This window comes from Aethalodelphis obliquidens, unplaced genomic scaffold (genome assembly GCF_003676395.1).
Source record: "Aethalodelphis obliquidens isolate GAN/ISIS:26980383/991018 unplaced genomic scaffold, ASM367639v1 scaffold23, whole genome shotgun sequence".
Taxonomy (NCBI): Eukaryota; Metazoa; Chordata; class Mammalia; order Artiodactyla; family Delphinidae; genus Aethalodelphis; species Aethalodelphis obliquidens.
This window is the reverse complement of record NW_020837967.1, coordinates 16,637,125-16,658,060: the sequence shown is the minus strand read 5'-3', so window position 1 is coordinate 16,658,060 and position 20,936 is coordinate 16,637,125. Positions and strand designations below refer to the sequence as shown.

The window sequence follows — 20,936 nt, the reverse complement described above, 5'->3', positions numbered from 1 at the left end:
AAAAAGAAGCTGCAAGGCTTAATGGAAAAGACAGACTTTGCAGTTAACGTCATCTCAGTTTGAATTATGAAACAACCACTTTAGTTAGGTGACCTTGAACTTCAATGGCCTCACCTGTAAAATGGGTATCCTCATCTTTGCCTTATTAAACCTGACATCTTTGATAAAATATAAAGTATATAAAAATGGCTGGCATCTTGCCTGATATGTAATAAGTAGGTATGCATTCCTTAAGGTAGAAAACAGCAGCAGGATCATGAATTTGAAAACCACAGAGGTATATGTAAGTAGCTGTGAACATTTTTTTAAAGTTTGGGGTCCAAAATGACCCCAGAGGAGCAAAAGCCTGGTGGTAGGGAACACAGAAGTTCTTTGTTTTGGGCCACTGGGCTCTTAGCTATGTTACAACCATCACTACCACATAAAAACAGTTGTAGTGGTACATGCTGTTACATATTCTCAGAGCAAATAATCTGTCTCCTTTTCATTTGGATATGCTGAACTCTTAATACCTCACTGCCTTCCTCCTGGCTGAGTAGAGGAGCCCCATGATTTCAAATTATAAACTGGAACTCCGACAAATGGTTCCATAACCAAATGTAAGCCCTGTTCAAAATTTGTGCATTTTCTTTCAAAATATGGTGGGGCTGAGTTGGCTCATGGCCTCACAGAATGAGCAGGTACCTAACAGGTGGGACTTCAGGGACAAAGAAGAAATCTCATGCTCTCTAAAACATTTCCACATTGTCTTATTGGTACTGGAAGTTCTTTTAACTGGAACAAAGCGTTCTATTTTGTACTTGGTGCTAACAATTAATATACGTGTTGTAAGTAATACACTGACTTACGTTCAAAGTGAAGGATAGGAATCCCTTCCTTAAGGTCTAAGTGATGGGATGAGAAAGGAGAGAGGAGGGATTGAAAAATAAAAATGGACGAAAGAGATAATGCACAAAATAATAGAGACCAAGAAAAAAATTTCATCTCCTTCACAGTATTGCCTGAGATAGAAATGGTGGTATGGAACTCTTTTTAACCAGAGCTGCAAACTGGCAAACCCTTGAAAAACTTTCTTGAAAAATGATCAACAATACAAAGTATGGTACTATTTATATAAAACACATACACACAAAGCAACACTATATGTTTTCTGTGTGTGTGTGTGTCTGTCTGTATGTGTGTGTGTATATATATATATATATATATATATATATATATATATATATATATAAAATATCAAATCCAGGTCTGGAGGATATATACCAAACTGATAACAATGTATTTTATTTCCTGGAGAAGTAGATTTGAGGATAGATCAACTTATCTGGAAATACTTTACTTTCTTTGGAGATGTAGTCATATACTGCTGTGTAACATACATTTTAATAATTAAATAAATAAAATTAAAGAAAAATCATCTAAGATGTGTCAACTCAACTATTAGAAAATTCCACCATTAGGTATCACAATATGCAAAGAACTCTAAACAAAGCCCTTCCTAACTAATATCTACTTAATAAATTTTATTCAGTACTGACAACATGCATAAAATGATCAATGTATGTATGACACTTATAGGTGAATATAAACCTGGGGGAGCTACTGACCCTAATTCTCTGGCTTAGACTCATACAGCCTAATAAATATCACTCCAGAGTTTACAAAAGAGGAGAGCAGATTCTACTCAAGAGGAGAGCAGATTCTACCTCACTCCACTGCATCCCGCTTTCCCCGGTTCTTAAACTTTCAGAACTGACTTACGAGGTAATTACAGCAGCCAGATATCAAACCTGTAGACAAAAGAGAAGGGCTAATCTTACGACACCAATTTTATAAAATTATGTCAAAGTCAGCATCTAAATTCCATAATCTCCAGATGTAAAGTACAGAGGCATAAGATGAAGCACAGCTAGGAAGCTAACTTACTGGAAGTAATAAGATGATAAGAACGCTAAAGTCTGAACTTCTAAACATAATTAAAATAGTCTGTCATTATTTCCTTGATCCTATAGGGACTAACTACTTCATTTATATTTTTTAAACATTTTTCACCACTGGGGAAATTAATGTATATTTTGCTAAAACAGTGTAGCTGTTTTTGAACACAGCTGATATCTTCAGCCTTGCAGCAATTAAAGTTTCTTTCTATTACAAAAGGAACCCCTGAGCCTGAAGACATTTTTATACAGCTGGATCTCAGCATGTACGATGAAAATATACGAAAGCAAGAGAATCAGATTCTGAAAAGAGTGAATTAGCATAGGTTTGGATGACAAACCAGGACTCTGTAACTCTACAGCATTTAGGAAAAGAATTTGCCGTTCTGGCAGAACATTCTCATGAGCTGCACTTTTTCTTTTAATTCTTCTATTTCTGTAGAGAAAACCACGGACAGAGAGATTACAAACGAAACCCGACAACCACCTGATGAAATAATTACACAACAATATATTGGAGGCAAGATGTCCTGAAAAGAATCCTGACATTGAGAGGTAAGAGGATACTATTTTCAATAATTTTATTTACAATTATATAAAGGGATGAGAATAGACTCATCCAGTTTGACAGACTACATGAAATCAGTTTGTCTAGAGATGATCTGTGATGACACACTGAAAAACCAATCAGATTTAGAAAAATGTGTCAAGGAACAATTGCTCAAAATGTGGTTAGTTAAAAATCAATAACAGGTTTTCAGAAGAATTCTCAGCAGTAAAAAAGGTATAAAAAAGCAGAATATGGTCAGGATAGAGATTCCCAAAGTGAAGTATAAATAACTCAGAGAATTATAAATTTGTGGAATGAACTCATGGGCTTTATATGCAGACAGTTCAGAATCTCAGCATTGGCGGCTCACTAGCAGTGTGACCCTGGGCAAGTTGCCTGACCTTCTGAGCTTCACTTTCTTCATTTATAAAATGGGTGTAATAATGCCCACCATGAAGTGCTGCTGTAAAGATTAGTAGTCATGCTGCCCGGCACAGAGCAGGCTCTCAGTCAATGGACATGGACAATCTTTCATGGGCAGAAAGATGAGGTGGTGTCAACATATCTAAGCTCACTCAGCCAACGAGTAACAGAACAAGGTCCCATCATCCACCGCTGCTGGTCCCAAGTCAGGGTGATTTCCTCTGTACATCCAATCTGTCCCTCAGTCACCTTCTTACCCAAAGGAACAGAAATGAATGTAATACTACAATAAAAAAATATGTAGCATTATTAGAGTATTTAAAAATAAACTACAACTAAGGAATTTGGTTCAGATATTAGTTTTTAAAGTTGCTAGTCAATTTAGGGCTTCCCTGGTGGCGTAGTGGTTAAGAATCCGCCTGCCAATGCAGGGGACACGGGTTCAAGCCCTGGTCCGGGAAAATCCCACATGCCGCGGAGCAACAAAGCCTGTGCACCACAACTACTGAAGCCCGCGCACCTAAAGCCCGTACTCTGCAACAAGAGAAGCCACCGCAATGAGAAGCCCGCACACTGCAACAAAGAGCAGCCTCCGCAAGCCGTAACTAGAGAAAGCCCGCGCACGGCAACGAAGACCCAACTCAGCCAAAAATAAATAAAATAAAATAATTAATTAATTAATAATAAAAAAAAGGTTGCTAGTCAATTTAAAATTCCTGACAGTTTTATGTAAAACACTGAAACAAATTGTCACATGGCCTTAATTAGGAATTCTTTTAAATTTCTAAGACTTCATAAGAAAGCTCATTTTTGTATGACATGGTAATTTGCAATGGTGTTGTTTAAGACCTTTTAGAAAAATAAGTTTATCCAAAAATAAAATTCAGAGTAACGTATACATAGTTTCATATTCTTTAAAACAGTACAGCACACTAAGAAAAAAGTCAATGATATTTTATATATGTGAAATAAAAAACAACCAGTCATTCATTGTTAGTTATGGTTCACCATGCATTGCTGGGCAGAAACGTCTCCTGGTTGCTTTGCAGGATTTCGTGAGATGCTTGCCTTGTTCCCCCTTTGCTTTGTTTCAGATGATGTGGACACCTAGAAGTGTCTCATCTTTTAGGAGTTCAGTGCCTGATTTTATAACTCAAAGTGATTGACTCTCACTGCTGTTGCAGAGATGCAGAATAACTAGGATGCATGAGAAGGAACGTTTTGGATCACCTTTACTCAGCCAGGGTCACCTGTCTGTGCTTATGACCAAAGCAACTTAAATGCCAAAGCACTTCCTATTAGACTTTGTCATTCCCACACTCAGCCTCCCCAGCAAGATGCCACTGGAATGCATTCCCAAAATGCAGATGATTATGTCCTGATTTGTCCTCATTTTTCCCACAGCTTCTTTACAAAAATAGCTGCTACTTCTCTATAATCTATTTGCAACCTCCTATTCCCTTTTTTTTCAATACTAATAAATAGAGTAATTCACACTCTATTCATGGAGATGAATTCTCTTAAGTGTCAAAAAAGCACACCGAAGTGAATGGTACAGCCTAAGATATTACAAAAAGAATCTTGCCTTGAGAAGGATTACTTAAGTAAAGTGGCATGAAATTATTGAAACAGAATATGTCATTTGCTTATTCTATTATTGATTAAAACCTATTGAGAGGGCTTCCCTGGTGGCGCAGTGGTTGAGAGCCCGCCTGCCGATGCAGGGGACGTGGGTTCGTGCCCCGGTCTGGGAAGATCCCACATGCCGCGGAGAGGTTGGGCCCGTGAGCCATGGCTGCTGAGCCTGCGCATCTGGAGCCTGCGCTCCGCAACGGGAGAGGCCACAACAGTGAGAGGCCGCGTACCACAAAAAAAAAAAAAAAAAAAAAAGCTATTGAGAGTAATGGATATATTTTCAAATAAAAAGTAGATCACTGAAAAAACAAATTCCCCCTCATGAAAATGGAATGGAATGATAGTAATTAAAACATAAAGTATTAAGTACTTTAAAATTTGATATTAATGAGACAAAACACTTTGCTTACTTTTTCAAAAATCAATCTTAGTTACACTGAGGTAAACTCAAATATCATCTAGTCTGACACCAATCATTGTTTTAAACTTAAGTGTATTTTATACCCAGAGAAATTCAAGAGATGACATTTTTTTGCTCGGTTTCACCTGATTGCTAAGTAGCAACAAATCTAAGCAATCTTTCTTCATCATTTGAACTTTCTAATCTCAGAATTTTTTTTTCATTTGGTATGTTGAACACTGTGATCTGTAAGGTGACTACTTTAAAATACTACTGCTCACACATAGGCAATAGGGCCCGTTAGATGTTAGCTGGACAACATCAACTCTCCTCAGGCTTCTTAAGTGGGGGAAAAAATGTGAGAACAGAAACAGAATTGCTTAGAACTGTTAAGCTTGTCTTTAACACATTGTCTGTCTTCTATAGCATGTTTGGAAGTGCATGGAATGACTAGACAGAGTGTAAAATGAAGAGATATTTCATACTGTGTCTGATATTTGGAGATAGTCTAACAAAAAGTTCCATTCGGATAAGACATTTACAAATGTACAAAGAAATATGATGAGCATTTTGGTGGATAAACAAATAGATGATTTAATGAGGTGTAAGAGATGCCCCCTACTTGCAAGAAGAGTAAGCGGTTCAGAAATTTAAAATAGCAGTATTATATCTGACAGGCAAAAACAAAGGTAGACTATAAAGGGTTGTGGGAGAATGACTGCTACTTAGATGCAAAGATGATGGAAACAGGAATTCGAAATTCTATCTCTAAAATAGTATAAATATTTCTAGATTAGATGGAGTAAATTGGATTCTGATTTTTGTCAAACTTTGGTGCATTAAGAAGATCTGTTAAATGGGTATTATGAAATTCAGTTCACATGGAGTGTATCACTCTTAAACTTGTTTAGCAAAAGACAAAGTGGAAAAAATGGGAGTCATATTAATTAACATCCTGTTTACATTGTGACTGTCAATTCTAACCATTTGTTTCACTAAATTCTGCTACTTCAGTTAGTCTTAATGTTTATTAGCAAGTCATAACATATTTGCAATTAATTATCTTGATATTTTAAAGTTTTATATTTTATATTATGAACATTGTTCAGGAAAGATTTTCAAATAATAAATTCATGTTTTAATTAGAAATAGATGCTCTTTAATATAGAATACAAAAAGGTCACACTAACTGAGGGTTATTTTAATTAGTCTTCTCTCTTCTCTTCGTTGGATCCTACTTAGTTATTCTTTGCTCTAAAATATATTATACAAATGCATTTGAATTAGACTATCAAATCAAAAAGATACAAGAGAAATAATTAAGTACAAGCCGAAATTTGACAGTAGAGAATCACTGAAAAGTTAAAACAATGTTATAAAACCAAACTTTAGAAAAAAGTTTTACAATGTAAAAGGTTTTTTAAAAAGCAATTGTATTTAACCTCATTGAAAGATGAACTATTACTAAAGTAGTTTTCTATAAATAATATTTGAAGCTTTTTAAAGTAATGCCTCCAAATCTGTATCTTCAGCCTAAGCCTCTTTCTGGAGCTCCAGCGCCATATTTTCAGTTGGCTATAAAACAGTTCTACCTGAATGACCCATAGGCACCTCAAACTCAAGATTTCAAAAACTAAATTTTTCCATTTTGCAATCTGCTTTTCTCTTCATGTTTCCCATCCTGGTTAATGGCAATCAATTGCCTATTTTGTAGTCAAACTATCTAAAATCTACATCTATAGGCTAGAAATAAAAGTGGATTTTATGAAATATTCCTAGTTTTACTTTTGGTATTTTCTAGAACCCCCTCCAAATTTTGTTGACCAACTGTTTCCCTGAGTAAATGAGTGAGAAGGTAATGCGTGCTGATGCACATTCAAGTGGAGAGAAAATCCTTCACTTTTAATCCATGGGCTCCTCTTCAACTCAGAGGATAAGTTAAACAGTCAAAATCTTAATAAGAGGAGGTAGGAGGGAGAAGGAGAGAGGAGGGACATAGAAGAAACTGTCAACGTACGATCAATTCTTGGACGGGGGGGTGGGGGGGGCACAGACACCTGCCTCTGTATTCACTCTTGTCTTCATCTCCATTACTTCAATCAATTCTGTCATCTCATACAGGCCTGCCCTCTTCAAGTTGGGCATACATTTCAAAGGAATTCCCTTATTTCTCCTAATCCCCAACTTCTAATTTCTTCCATGCCTTAATTTTACCCACCTTCTTTAAATAAAAGGGATACAATAAATGCCAAGTAGGGTGTTAGTGATTCGTAGTAGTTTAATGGTTGCTCCTCCAGGTAGGACTTGGAAGACAAAGTAGACGGCCAACACTTAAAACCTAAAGGCAAAGACCTTGAACTCTGAAAGTTAAAAGCAAGGCTATCAGCACAGTGGGCCTCCTGGTGCCCCCAAACCTCACTGTCTATGACAGTTTCCTCAGAGACTGTTCCTATATGGAAGCAAACCAAGGTATCTACATTCAATCAGAAACTGGAATGCAGAGGCTCCTTTTAGGAATAAGAGGGACCCCATCATCCTCATCTTCTGTTGAAGATTTTTTAAAGAAGACATTCATATTTCAAAAAAGTCTTTTCTTCCCAGTTGCGCATTTAAATTCCATTGAGTCAGTCTATCTAACCATAACTACACACATCTGTGCCTCAGAAAATCCCCTAAGCCTTTGTTGAGGACAAGCTAAGCGAGTAGGTTTGCTTCCCTTTATTCTTTCTGTCTTTGTAGCAGAAGTTTGTATAATAAGGAAGGTGCCCCTGAAATCCAGCTTTCATCATGTGACAGGTTTCACGACATGCTGTGCAGGTTTGATTTCAAGGTCCAGAAGAGCGGCTTCCTTCCGCCCCCAGGAATATACTCCACTTACTATGGTTTTCTCTTTGTTTCTTTTTTGACCACATCTTTAAGACCATGAAGGAAGTATAAATGCATAAATTCTGGGAATGAAAAAGCCAACTCTGGGGAAAGGCAGTAAATCCACAACCACTGTACTGGGTAAAACAGAGACCTGAAATTGTACCTAGTATTGCTAATTTGCTCATTCAGTGCCATTTTTCCCAAAGACACCTCTGACTTTAACAAAATGTTGATAATAAAAGTGGTAATAAGTAACAACAGTGACAACATTACGTAACAAATGATGACAGTCGAATTTTTGTGCCAGCCATTATCCTAGGCACTTTATATTAATTAATCCTCACAAAAACATTTAACCCTCATGACAAATAGTAGGTACTATTATTATCCCCACTTTATAAATGAGGAGGCTGAGGTTTAAAGAGGATAAAAAACTTGCCCAGGGAAATCGACAGAACTGACATTATATAATGGTATCACTCAACCTTGCCCCTATCACTTTCAAAATCCAACTTTTAAAGCTGTCATTTAAAATAGCATTGGATAGCAGCTCCTGAAGCAACCTTTACTAACCTCCACTGAAATATAAAGACACACATGAAATGGAAAATCACAGCCCTGCTGTGAACAGGAAATTCAAAGCAGAAATACAAATTGAAATAAAAATGAGAAAAAAGTACTCACTCTCACAAGTAACTGGGAAATGTAAACTTAAAATATATCATTTTTAATCCATTAGATTCAAAAAGTTAAAAACACTGATAATATCAATTACTGGTTAGAATGCTAGAAAATGGACACTTTCATGCTGATAGAAATATAAAATGATGAAGCCTTTGATTAAGCAGTTTTGAAGTATCTATCAAAATTTTAGATACTTCACATCAACTCACATCAACTTGGCTCACATCAACTCATTCCTCAGGTCTTACTTTCACTGACTTTTCACACAATATAGGGTTTTTTTAAGTGTCTTCACTGTAACACACCAGGCGGTAGACACAGGAGTTTCATAGAACTACCCAAACTGGGTAAGTTTCCATGTTCTATGCTCATCACACAGAGTGCCTCCATGAGTGGAACACTTATCACAACTGAAATTAATGTGGAAAGCAACATTCATGAGCATCACTTCCTAACAGAAAGAACATCTATAGTGGTGAGGAAGGAATTCTTCTTAAGTAGGCAAATGATAAAGACGCCTGATGGCAACCGTGGGATTTTACATGATTCTGGAATTTCTGTTAAATACAATGAGCTATAAAGACTGGAAATGAGACAATGAGACAACACTGTGATCTGGCAGGAAGTTGCCCCAAGGAAGTAATCTGAATCACACACAAGATTTAGTTATAAGAATGTTTCAAATCCAAAAATGGGCAGAAGACCTAAATAGACATTTCTCCAAAGAATATATACAGATTGCCAACAAACACATGAAAGGATGCCCAACGTCACTAATCATTAGAGAAATGCAAATCAAAACTACAATGAGGTATCACCTCACACCGGTCGGAATGGCCATCTTTAAAAAATCTACAAACAATAAATGCTGGAGAGGGTGCTGAGAAAAGGGAACCCTCTTGCACTGTTGGTGGGAATGTAAGTTGATACAGCCACTATGGAGAACAGTACGGAGGTTCCTTAAAAAACTAAAAATAGAACTACCATATGACCCAGCAATCCCACTACTGGGCATATACCCTGAGAAAACCATAATTCAAAGAGTCATGTACCACAATTTTCATTGCAGCTCTATTTACAATAGCCAGGACACGGAAGCAACCTAAGTGTCTACTGACAGATGAATGGATAAAGATATGGCACATATATACAATGGAATATTAGCCATAAAAAGAAACGAAATTGAGTTATTTGTAGTGAGGTGGATGGAACTAGAGTCTATCATACAGAGTGAAGTAAGTCAGAAAGAGAAAAACAAATACCATATGCTAACACATATATATGGACTCTAAAAAAAAAAAAAGGTTCCGACGAACCTAGGGGCAGGACAGGAATAAAGACGCAGACGTAGAGAATGGCCTTGAGGACACGAGGAGGGGGAAGGGTAATCTGGGATGAAGTGAGAGAGTGGCATGGACATATATACACTACCAAATGTAAAACAGATAGCTAGTGGAAAGCAGCCGCATAGCACAGGGAGATCAGCTCGGTGCTTTGTGACCACCTAGAGGGGTGGGACAGGGAGGGTGGGTGGGAGGGAGATGCAAGAGGGAGGGGATATGGGGTTATATGTATACATATAGCTGATTCACTTTGTTATACAGCAGAAACTAACATAATATTGTAAAGCAAGTATACTCCAATAAAGATGTTTAAAAAAATGTAAAAAAAGAAAAAAAAAGACTGTTTCACACACAGTATTATTTATATCGGGACAAAATTAGGGGCAATCCACATCCCAAAAACTTGACAAATGGTAAAATGAATTATAATATACTCTATAGTATAATAATATTATGTCATAAAATTCAAGGTTTGGGGGCATATTTAATGACAAAAGAGTATAAGACTATATAATTTATATATATGAAAATAATTTTCTACTAAATGTTTAGAAAACTAAATTGCGGACTTATAGGTAATTTTTACATTATTACTTAAAATTTTCAGTCTTTTCCAAACTCTGTAAAATATATTGCTTTTACAATACAGAACAGTTTAAAACTCTAATCTCACAGAAAGGTTGAAAAGATTAAAATTATAAAATGATACCTTCTAAAATTGTTAAAATTAAAGAGACTGACAATAACAAATGTGGAGCGGATTTAGAGCAAGGGGAATTTCCATACATTGCTAATGGGAATATAAAATGGGAATATAAAATACAATAACAACCACTTTGGAAAATGGTTTGGCAGCATCTTATGAAAGTTAAAAACTCATCTGCCCTATGACCAAGCAATTCTAATCGTAGGTGAAAGAAAAACATTTGATTGCAAAAAAAAACTTGTATACGAATGTTCACAGTGGCCACCGCCACCGCGCACGTGGGAGCCGTGACTGATAACGAAGTCATACAGAAGCGTCTCCTCATTGATGGAGATGGCACTGGAGATGATGGGAAAATTAATCTGCTAGCGAAAAGTTTCATTAAGTGGCACAACTCTGGATCCCAGGAAGAGGGATACAGCCAGTACCAACGTATGCTGAGCACACCGTCCCAATGTGAATTTTCAATGGGCAAAAGTTTGCTGGTATATGATATGAATCTCAGAGAAATGGAAAATTATGAAAAAATTTACAAAGAAATAGAAGGTAGCATTGCTGGAGCACATGAAAAAATCGCTGAGTGCAAAAAGCAAATTCTTCAAGCAAAATGAACGCAAAAAGATAGCCAAGAACATGATGCATTGGCAAAAGTGATTCTGTGTCATCCAGACAGGCATGAGACATTAAAGGAGCTCCAGGCTCTGGGAAAGGAATTAGAGCATCTTTCACATATTAAATGAAGTATTGAAGATAAGCTGGAATTGAGAAGGAAACAGTTTCACGTTCTTCTTAGCACCATCCATGAACTTCAACAAACACTGGAAAACGATAAAAAGCTCTCAGAGGTAGAAGAAGCTCAAGAAACAAGAATGGAAACCAATCCTAAACCACAGAGCAACTAATCACTCACCATTCCCAAGAATACTGAAGTAGCAACATGATCTTAGTGTGTTCAGAATTTGTTGTGCTCTTGAGATATTTAAAGTTTGGGCAATGAACTACTTTGCCTTTAAATATTAATGCAAAGTTCATTCATATTTCTTCACATAAAGGAAGATGACTTCATTATATATTTGTTTATATTGAAATGCCTTTTTTATACTTAAAAGTAGGAAGCAACATCCAAAAATGTTTAATAAAATGCTTTCAAGTCGAAAAACAAAAAAGAATGTTCACAGCAACTTGATTTATAATAATCAAAAAGGAAAACAACACAAATATCCATCCAACAGGAAAATGAATAAACAAATTATAATAATATTCTTACAATGAAATACCACTCAGAAATAGAAGGGGAAAAGTGGTGATTCACACAGTCAATATGAATCTCAAAGATTATACAGTATATATTAAAGAAGCCAGATACAAAAGAGAACACACTGCATGATTCCATTTATATGGAGTTCTAGAACAGACAAAACTAATCTACAGTGATAGAACTCTGAGCAGGAGGTGTGGGGATTGACTGGGAAAGGGCAAGAGACAACTCTCTGGGGAGAATGGAAACTTCTACATCTTGAAAAAGGCATAGATTACATGGGTGTATGCATTTGTCAAACACACTGCACTGTACAATTAATATTCATGTGTTTCACTCTATGTAAATTGTACCTTCATAAAAATAAATAAATAACAAAGGATTTGAAACTCACACTAAGGTGGATAAAGATAAAAATCAACAGACCTTTTATTACTCCTCACATCTCATGAAACTGGTGCCACCAATTTGCAAGACCCTATCACACAAAGGGTAAACTCACAAAGAAAGCAATAGTATGTAACTTTCTCGTACTTCTACCATTTGTACCTTCAATTTGTATATTCTATTAATTTACATTTAAGCCAATGACATTTCCATACTTCCCATTCATTTACTTCTATTGGATCACTTTGCAAAGATGGAAGAGAGCCCTACAAGAAAGGGAGCAAGAAATCGACAGGAAGCTCAGAGTTCTCTACCCACACTCCAAGAAACAGGAATGTCAAACATAGGGTGGTAATTAAATATGTAAGCTGTTAAGGAGAAGTGTTACATATATGCAATGGAATATTACTCAGCCATAAAAAAGAATGAAATGATGCCATTTGCAGCAACATGGATGGACCTAGAGATTATCACACTAAGTGAAGTAAGTCAGACAGAGAAAGACAAATGCCATGTGGAATCTAAAAAATGATACAAATGAACTTATTTACAAAACAGAAATAGACTCACAACATAGAAAACAAACTTATGGTTACCACAGGGGAAAGACGGGGGAGGATAAACTAGGAGGTTGGGATTCACATACACGCTACTATATATAATAAAATAGATAATCAACAAGGACCTACTGAATAGCACAGGGAACTATACTCAATGCTCTGTAATAACCTATATTGGAAAAGAATCTGAAAAAGAATAGATATATGTATAACTATATCACTTTGCTGTACATCTGAAACTAACACAACATTGTAAATCAACTATATTCCAATATAAAATAAAAATTTTTTAAATAGGTAAGCTCTGAAGTCTTTATGATCTTTATGATCTGAGTTTTGCTTACTGGCTCTGTGTCTTTGGGTAAACTTTATTAGTATTAGTTTATTCTATTTATTCTATTATTATTCTAATAAATAATATTTTATTATTTATTCTATTCAATAAAATCTATTAAAAATTCAAGTTAAATTCAATTCTTCAAGAATACAGTATTTACAGGAAAAGGTACCATAACTATATAAAACATATATGCCTGCTAATTGCACACAAAAAATTATTTTGAAAATAGTGTCTAGCAATCTACTAAGTTCTGATTCTGTTCTTCTTAGGTATAAACAATTTTGTCATTCAATGAGTTCCTGAATTCATTTCTGATATGAGTAAGTTTTTGCTAATATATTTCAATTATGTTTAAATTTGAAATAACATTTTGTATGGCCTCTCAAAAATCACTTTTTTTCTGGCCTCAGAAAATGCCTTTTTCCAAAAGGGCACCATAAAAACCAACAGAGCAACAAAAACCCCATTTGCTATTATTAAAACTGACAGAAGATTTTGTTGTATTATCTTCCCTATTTTATCTACCAACTTAAAATATCACTACAAATATGAAAAAGTTGTTTATTTGTCTTATAAGAACAAAATGTATCTATTTGCTGATAAACATTCAGATCAATTCACATGAGAATCTGTTCATATTACCTACTTGTTCACAAGTGGTTTTGGCAGACACATTTTTATAGTAACCCAATATAAGAAGAAAACAGGCTAGAATATCGATAACAACATTGTATTACAACCATCAAACTTGCTAAGAGACTAGAACTTAATGAGTCTAACCACTAAAAGAAGACAATTCATGTGATGTGATAGAGGTGCTAATTATCACTACAATAGCAGTCATACTACAATATACAAATGTATCAAAAAACATATACACCTTAAATTTATACAATGTTGTATGTCAAATCTATTTCAATTAAAAAATAGGCTAGGGCTTCCCTGGTGGCACAGTGGTTGAGAGTCCGCCTGCCGATGCAGGGGACACGGGTTCGTGCCCCGGTCCAGGGAGATCCCACATGCCGCAGAGCAGCTAGGCCCATGAGCCATGGCCGCTGAGCCTGCGCGTCTGGAGCCTGTGCTCCGCAACAGGAGAGGCCACAGCAGTGAGAGGCCCGCGTACCGCAAAAAATAAATAAATAAAAATAAAAAATAGGCTAGAACTTGAGCTCGTCAATTACAAGACAATTACATACAGTGTTTTTGCTTTACATCATTAAAATGACCATATTCACATGTCTAGTCATGAATATGAATGGACTACATGCCAGATAAAATTTCAAAAATTCTGAAATATATATATGGAAATCCATGAGAACATCCACAGTGTATGTTCTCAAGAAAATAAAATATAGTCATTAAAACAGAGTTGACCCATTACTGCTAAATCAGTTCAAAAACTGTCTAAACTATAACCAAACTCTCCTGTTTCTCAACGTCTGCTTTTGGAAGGCAAGCAAACTCTCACCATATGCCTGTGGTCTGAAAGCACATATCATGAAGGCTGTTCTCAAAGACTTGGAAAATTTACAAAGATTTTGTGACTTCCAGACTCACAGAGAGCTGTAAATAGATAGAACTTATTTTAAGGCATTTCAACATCAGTTCTCCTGATACCAGCAGAATAAATAAATCAGAGCAAATGGACATCAAAATAATTAGATTACTTTCCCTTCCTGTATCTTAAAATATAAATCCCTCAGGTGATTCAAGTTTTGGATAAAGACTTAGAACAAGCGTTTTCTTACCTAAATTATTCCTCAGTGGTACACAGTAAGTCTGCCCCTCTTCTTCACATCCTTTCTCTGGAATACCTATTTCATTCCCACAGCATCAGTGAATACCCCATCGTGGTAACTCAAATCTATCTCTAGCTCTGACCTCTCTTCTGAGCACCACTCCAGGATTCTCCAGCTAGGGTTCATGGATGACTTAATCTCAGCATGTCCAAAACCAAACTCACCTTTGTCCATCCAAACCTATTCCTTGAAAATACCCTCTCTTTGTTAATGGCTTCAAAAAGCACGCAGAAAATCACATTACAATCTTGAGAGTCATCCTAGCCTCTTCTTTCTCTCTTTCACCACTGCCAATACCATTTCTTTTTTTTTTTAACATCTTAATTGGAGTAAAATTGCTTTACAATGGTGTGTTAGTTTCTGCTATATAACAAAGTGAATAAGCTATACATATACATATATCCCCATACCTCCTCTCTCTTGTGTCTTCCTCCCACCCTCCCTATCCCACCCATCTAGGTGGTCACAAAACACCAAGCTGATCTCCTAAGTGTCGATGGACAATTAGGTTGCTTCCATGTCCTGGCTATTTTAAGTAGTGCTGCAATGAACACTGTGGTACATGACTCTTTTTGAATTATGGTTTTCTCAGGATATATGCCCAGCAGTGTAATTACCGGGTCATATGGTAGTTCTATTTTTAGTTTTTTAAGGAACCTCCATACTGTTCTCCATAGTGGCTGTATCAATTTACATTCTCACCAACAGTGCAAGAGGGTTCCCTTTTCTCCACACCCTCTCCAGCATTTATTGCTTGTAGAGTTTTTGAAGATGGACATTCTGACCATCTGTGTGAGGTGATACCTCATTGTAGTTTTGATGTGCATTTCTCTAATGATTAGAGATGTTGAGCATCCTTTCATGCGTTTGTTGGCAATCTGTATATATTCTTTGGAGAAATGTCTACTTAGGTATTCTGCCCATTTTTGGATTGGGTTATTTGTTCTTTTGATATTGAGCTGCATGAACTGCTTGTAAATTATGGAGATTAATCCTTTGTCAGTTACTTCATTTTCAAATATTTTCTCCCATTCTGAGGGTTGTCTTTTCATCTTGTTTATGGTTTCCTTTGCTGTGCTAATAAAGCTTTTAAGTTTCATTACGTCCCATTTGTTTATTTTGGTTTTTATTTCCACTTCTCTAGGATGTGGGTAAAAAAGGATTTTGCTGTGATTTATGTCATAGAGTGTTCTGTCTATGTTTTCATCTAAATTATAGTGTCTGGCCTTACATTTAGGTCTTTAATCCATTTTGAGTTTATTTTTGAGTATGGTGTTAGGGAGTGTTCTAATATCATTCTGTTACATGTAGTTGTCCAGTTTTCCCAGCACCACTTATTGAAGAGGCTGTCTTTGGTCCACTGTATATTCTTGCCTGCTTTATCAAAGATAAGGTGACCATACGAGCGTCGGTCTATCTCTGGGCTTTCTATCCTGTTCCACTGATCTATATTTATGTTTTTGTGCCAGTACCATACTATCTTGATTACTGTAGCTCTGTAGTATAGTCTGAAGTCAGGGAGCCTGATTCCTCCAGCTACGTTTTTCTTTCTCAAGATTACTTTGGCTATTCGGGGTTTTTTGTGTTTCTATACAAATTGTGAAATTTTTTGTTCTAGTTCTGTTAAAAAATGCCAGTGGTAGTTTGATAGGGATTGCAATGAATCTGTAGATAGCTTTGGGTAATACAGTCATTTTCACAATGTTGATTCTTCCAAGCCAAGAACATGGTATATCTCTCCATTTGTTTGTATAATTTTTAATTTCTTTCATCAGAGTCTTATAGTTTTCCGCATACAGGTCTTTTGTCTCCTTAGGTAGGTTTATTCCTAGATATTTTATTCTTTTGGTTGCAGTGGTAAATGGGAGTGTTTTCTTGATTTCACTTTCAGATTTTTTCATCATTAGTGTATAGGAATGCAAGAGATTTCTGTGCATTTATGTTGTATCCTGCTACTTTACCAAATTCATTGATTAGCTCTAGTAGTTTTCTGCTGGCATCTTTAGGATTCTCTATGTATAGTATCATGTCATCTGCGAACAGTAACAGCTTTACTTCTTTTCTGATTTGGATTCCTTTTATTTCTTTGTCTTATCTGATTGCTGTGGCTAAAACTTCCAAAACTATGTTAAATAACTGTCATGAGTGGACAACCTTGCCGTGTTCCTGATCTTAGAGGAAATGGTTGCAGTTTTTCACCACTGAGAATTATGCTGGCTGTGGGTTTGTCATATATGGCCTTTATTATGTTGAGGTAAGTTCCCTCTATGCCTACTTTCTGGAGGGTTTTTATCATAAATGGGTGTTGAATTTTGTTGAAAGCTTTACTGCATCTATTGAGATGATCAGATGGTTTTTCTCCTTCAATTTGTTAATATGGTTTATCACATTGATTGATTTGCGTATACTGAAGAATCCTTTCATTCCTGGGATAAACCCCACTTGATCATGGTGTATGATCCTATTATTGTGCTGTTTGATTCTGTTTGCTAGTATTTTGTTGAGGATTTTTGCATCAATGTTCATCAGTGTTATTTGCCTGTAGTTTTTTTCTTTGTGACATCTTTGTCTGGTTTTGATATCAGAGTGATGGTGGCCTCGTTTGGGAGCCTATGGTCTGCAACGGGAGAGGCCACAACAGTGAGAAGCCCACGTACCACAAAAAAAAAAAAAAGAAGAGCGGGGGAGCTTCAAGATGGCGGAAGACTAAGACATGCAGATCACCTTCCTCCCAAAAATTACATCAGAAATAGATCTACATGTGGAACAGCTCCTATAGAACACCTACTGAATGCTGGCAGAAGACCTCAGACCTCCCAAAAGGCAAGAAACTCCCCACGTACCTGGGTAGGGTAAAAGAAGAAAGAAAAAACAGAGACAAAGAATAGGGATGGAACCTGCACCAGTGGGAGGGAGCTGTGAAGGAGGAAAGGTTTCCACACACTAGGAAGCCCCTTCACGGGTGGAGACTGCGGGTGGCAGAGCGGGAAGCTTCGGAGCCACGGAGAAGAGTGCAGCAACAGGGGTGCAGAGGACAAAGTGGAGAGATTCCCGCACAGAGGATTAGGGCCTATCGGCACTCACCAGCCCAAGAGGCTGCTCTGCTCACCTGCTGGGATGGGTCGGGGCTAGGTACTGAGGCTCAGGCTTCAGTCGGATGCCAGGGAGAGGACTGGGGTTGGCGGTATGAACATAGCCTGAAGGCGCTAGTGCACCACAGGTAGCCGGGAGGTAGTCCGGGAAAAGGTCTGGAGCTGCCGAAGAGGCAAGAGACTTTTTCTTCCCTCTTTGTTTCCTGGTGCACGAGGAGAGGGGATTAAGAGCGCTGATTAAAGGAGCTTCAGAGACGGGCACGAGCTGTGGCTATCAGCGCGGACCCCAGAGACAGGCATGAGATGCTAAGTAATACACTTGGTGGCTGCTGCAGCCACCAAGAAGCCTGTGTGCAAGCACAGGTCACTATCCACAACTCCCTCCCGGGAGCCTGTGCAGCCCGCCAGTGCCAGGGTCCCATGATCCAGGGACAACTTCCCCCGTAGAACGCACAGCGCGCCTCAGGGTGGTGCAAAGTCACGGTGGCCTCTGCTGCCATAAGCTCATCACGCATCCGTACCCCTCCCTCCCCATTGCCTGAGTGAGTCAGAGCCCCAGAATCAGCTGCTCCTTTAACCCCATCCTGTCTGAGCAAAGACCAGACATGCTCAGGCGACCTACACGCAGAGGCGGGTCCAAATCCAAAGCTGAACCCCTGGAGCTGTGCGAACAAAGAACAGAAAGGGAAATCTCTCCCAGCAGCCTCAGGAGCAGCAGACTAAATCTCCACAATCAACTTGATGTACCCTGCATCTGTGGAATACCTGAACAGACAATGAATCATCCGAAATTGAGGAGTTGGACTTTGGGATCAACGATATATGTATATATTTTTTCCCTTTTTCTCCTTTTGTGAGTGTGTATGTGTATGCTTCTGTGTGTGATTTTGTCTGTATAGCTTTGCTTTTACCATTTGTCCTAGGGTTCTCTCTGTCCTTTTTTTTTTTATTACTTAAAAACTTTTTTTTCTTAACAATTATTTTTTATTTTAATAACTTTATTTTATTTTATTTTATTTTACGTTATTTTATTTTATCTTCTTTCTTTCTTTCATTTCTCCGTTTTATTCCGAGCCGTGTGGATGAAAGGCTCTTGGTGCTGCAGCCAGGAGTCAGTGCTGTGCTTCTGAGGTGGGAGAGCCAACTTCAGGACACTGGTCCACAAGAGACCTCCCAGCTCCACGTAATATCAAACGGTGAAAATCTCCCAGAGATATTCATCTCAACACCAACACCCAGCTTCACTCAACGACCAGCAAGCGACAGTGCAGGACACCCTATGCCAAACAACTAGCAAGACAGGAACACAACCCCATCCATTAGCAGAGAGGCTGCCTAAAATCATAATGAGGCCACAGACACCACAAAACACACCACCAGATGTGGACCTGCTCACCAGAAAGACAATATCCAGCCTCATCCACCAGAACACAGGCACTAGTCCCCTCCACCAGGAAGCCTACACAACCCACTGAACCAACCTTAGCCACTGGGGACAGACACCAAAAACAATGGAAACTATGAACCTGCAGCCTGCAAAAAGGAGACCCCAAACACAGTAAGTGAAGCAAAATGAGAAGACAGAGAAACACACCACAGATGAAGGAGCAAGGCAAAAACCCACCAGACCAGATAAATGAAGAGGAAATAGGCAGTCTACCTGAAAAAGAATTCAGAATAATGATGGTAAAGATGATCCAAAATCTTGGAAATAGAATGGAGAAAACACAAGAAATGTTTAATAAGGACCTAGAAGAACTAAAGAGCAAACAAAAAATGATGAACAACACAATAAATGAAACTTAAAAATCTCTAGAACGGATCAGTAGCATACTAACTGAGGCAGAAGAACGGATAAGTGACCTGGAAGATAAGATAGTGGAAATAACGACTGCAGAGCAGAAGAAAGAAAAAAGACTGAAAAGGATTGAGGACAGTCTCAGAGACCTCTGGGACAACATTAAACGCACCAACAGTCGAATTATAGGGGTCCCAGAAGAAGAAGAGAAAAAGAAAGGGTCTGAGAAAATATTTGAAGAGATTATAGTTGAAAACTTACCTAATATGGGAAAGGAAATAGTTAATCAAGTCCAGGAAGCACAGAGAGTCCCATACAGGATAAATACAAGGAGAAACAGGCCAAGACATATTAATCAAACTATCAAAAATTCAATACAAAGAACAAATATTAAAAGCATCAAGGGAAAAACAACAAGTAACACATAAGGGAATCCCCATAAGCTTAACAGCTGATCCTCCAGCAGAAACTCTGCAAGCCAGAAGGGAGTGGCAAGACATACTTAAAGTGATGAAAGAGAAAAACCTACAACCAAGATTACTCTACCCAGCAAGGATCTCATTAAGATTTGACAGAGGAATAAAAAGCTTTACAGACAAGCAAAAGCTAAGAGAATTCAGCACCATCAATCCAGCTTTACAACAAATGCTAAAGGAACATCTCTAGACAGAAAACACAAGAGAAGGAAAAGACCTACAATAATAAACCCAAAACAATTAAGAAAATGGTAATAGGAACATACATATCGATAATTACCTTAAATGTAAATGGATTAAATGCTCCAACCAAAAGACACAGACTGGCTGAATGCATACAAACATAAGACCCGTATATATGCTGTCTACAAGAGAGCCATTTCAGACCTAGGGACACATACAGACTGAAAGTGAGGGGATAGAAAAAAAATATTCCATGCAAATGGAAATCAAAAGAAAGCTGGAGTAGCAATTCTTGTATCACACAAAATAGACTTTAAAACAGAGACTACTACAAGAGACAAAGAAGGACACTACAAAATGATCAAGAGAATCAATCCAAGAAGAATATATAACAATGGTAAATATTTATGCACCCAACATAGGAGCACGTCAATACATAAGGCAAATACTAACAGTCATAAAAGGGGAAATCGACAGTAACAATCATAGACGGGGAA

General features: G+C 37.4%; 1 protein-coding gene and 1 pseudogene across 1 annotated transcript in view; one reads left to right on the top strand and one right to left on the bottom strand.

Moving 5' to 3' along the window:
- Window positions 1-20,936, bottom strand: part of GPR158 (G protein-coupled receptor 158) — a 323,232-nt gene that overhangs the window by 103,127 nt on the left and 199,169 nt on the right. The gene's annotated exons all lie outside the window — the stretch shown is intronic.
- Window positions 10,795-11,448, top strand: LOC113628436 (THO complex subunit 7 homolog pseudogene; annotated as a pseudogene).